Source organism: Danio rerio, chromosome 13, assembly GCF_052040795.2.
Source record: "Danio rerio strain M-AB ecotype USA chromosome 13, GRCz13ab, whole genome shotgun sequence".
NCBI classification, from domain to species: domain Eukaryota; kingdom Metazoa; phylum Chordata; class Actinopteri; order Cypriniformes; family Danionidae; genus Danio; species Danio rerio.
Genome location: NC_141033.1, coordinates 54,232,501 through 54,235,000, shown reverse-complemented (window position 1 = coordinate 54,235,000; position 2,500 = coordinate 54,232,501). Strand labels below are relative to the sequence as shown.

General features: G+C 46.2%; 1 protein-coding gene across 2 annotated transcripts in view; it reads left to right on the top strand.

The window, feature by feature from the left end:
* The window catches only part of adgra1b (adhesion G protein-coupled receptor A1b), a 165,345-nt gene that overhangs the window by 133,037 nt on the left and 29,808 nt on the right, over nucleotides 1-2,500 (top strand). The window lies entirely within an intron of this gene.

Sequence of the window (2,500 nt, the reverse complement as noted above, 5' to 3'; positions counted from 1 at the left end):
ATTAATCCGGGGTCGCCACAGCAGAATGAACCGCCAACTTATCCAGCACATGTTTTATGCAGCGGATGCACTTCCAGCTGCAACCCATCACTGGAAAACATCCACACACACTCATTCACACTCATACACTATGGACAATTTAGCCTACCCAATTCACCTGTAGCGCATGTGTTTGGACTGTGGGGGAAACCGGAGCACCCGGAGGAAACCCACGCGAACACAGGGAGAACATGCAAACTCCACACAGAACACAGTGTTGAGGGAGGTGTCGCGGACACCGTCCTCTCTATTCTGCTGCCCTAGGTGCGGATAGTACTGAAACGGCGGGGGGTAAGGAAGGTGTCGCGGACATAACTGAGGGCGCGGGTGTTGAGGGAGGTGTCGCGGACGCCGCCCTCTCTATTCTGCCACCTAGGTCGCCTTTATGGACGCGCCGGCCCTGCAATTGACCCAGCCGAGGCTCAAACCAGCGACATCCTTGCTGTGAGGCGACAGCACTACCTACTGCGCCACCGCCTTGCCTCAATTCTTTTTTTGGACGGATAAAAGTTTGGGAGGCAGTGTGTCAATACAATGCACAAAAACTGAGGTTAAATTTATTTTTTAACATGCAAAAATTACGGATAAAAATTTCGGATTCAGCGTGCAATAACCTTCAGTCGAAAGACAATAAATGAAGGGTTTCAAAATGACTGCTTCACCATGCTGTTCTTACAGTTTTTCTCGATTGCTTGGATGCAGTTGTCAACTGAAACTCCACATTTTCAAAACAGTTAACACACAGGCCTAAACAGCAGCACTCATGGTCAAAATGACACATTTTGCTGGCAAAAGGCACATATCGTGTCAAAACATTTAAAATATGCAACAAAAGCTAGTTTTACCTTCAAACAACACAACTTGCAAACAAGTATATGAGCTCTTTCAATTAATCATTACACAATGCACAACAAAATACAAAATACAGAACTCAGTGCACCACCATTGCTTGCCATTGTAGCTTATAGCCAATGCCATTTGTTGTCTCTATTTGGGCTGTCAAATTTGCCTTTTTGCAAAGAATTGAATACAGAATAAGATGTGCTTTGATTACATTTATATTGAATTCATGACAATTTTCAAACAGTGGCTGAAAACTGAAATACTGTAAAAACAGACAAAAGTAATAAAATACTGTAAATATTAGAGAAAACACATGTAAACCAATATACAGTCAAATCTATTGGGAGTATAGGACATAGCCATATTGACCTCCTCCATCAATGCTGGCACAGAACAACACAGACCTTCCACCGTTATATAAGGTTTGCAGACTGATTGCTTTTTAAAGATTTGTGTGAAGGAGTGTCAAACCGGTGCTTCAGTGATTTCATACTGATGTTGGCAGTTTCTAATAGTTAGGAATAGATGGATTCTGCTTGGTTACCAAAACTAAAACAATGGAGTTTGGACTGCTTGAATGACATCCATGTTAGCTGTTTTGAAAAATGGTGGGGAAAATGTGTCAACCCAATGAGAAAGAGTTTACACATTTGCAAGACCGGTCTTTTGCTCTGCTGGGATAGTGATAATGAAAATGAAGTGGAACCTAGTTTCTTTAACCAGGTCAAAGCAAACAAGAAAAACTGTAAGTGGTTTTATTATCCAGATGCACATTAGACCTGTGCAGTTTCATTTGGAAACCACCTCCTGAAGTTTTTGAAGGATCTACATCAGCCTCGATTGCGTTTTAAAGGGCATTTACCAATCCGGGCTCATTGTGGAAACGTAGCCCCGCGGACGTTTCTGGAGACCGCGAAATATGTCCCAGGAGGTACGTATTTGAGCAGTTTTTGTTTTAGCGAATCCGCTAGAGGCCGCTGTGTGTGCTTTTCCGCGTCTTGGAAGCCTCTCGGTAGCGCGCCGTTCGCGCCCGTATTGTTCTCGCGTGAAAAGCTGCCGTCCGTCCGACTGACTGGCTGAACGACTGAACGACCGACCGGGCGGCCAATCGGCCGACCCAGCAGCCCTCCTTCTCCTCCTTCCCTAAACCCAAGCAACGATTTGCAAAAGCCATCCAGAAAAAAAAGCAGAAGCCCTCGTTTGATTTAGACCGAGTTTTCTGATCTCGCCCCGTCACAAACTCGGATTCTGTTTTTCATTTTACCTGATTTCTGGAACCACTCTTTTCTGGACTCGATCCCGGTCGTCGCCGTGGCCGGCTCCTTCTCCCTCCGGGCCTCCGCTCCGCCGACGTAATGCTGCGAGCTAAGCGGACAAACTGGTTGAGGCGGGAAAGCCCTCCAAACGGAGGCGAGCCGTTAGCCGGCGAGCGCGAAGAGGAGGAGCGGAGCGGCGTTCGCTCGATTAAAAAAAAAAAAAAAAAACGCGACCATACGTACCTCCGGCCACATAAATCGCGGTCTCCAGAAACGTCCAGGGGGCTACGTTTCCAGAATGAGCTTGGGTTGGCATTTACTGTCAGCCAGCTTTACCATGAAAACAGATGGAGTGAGCATGT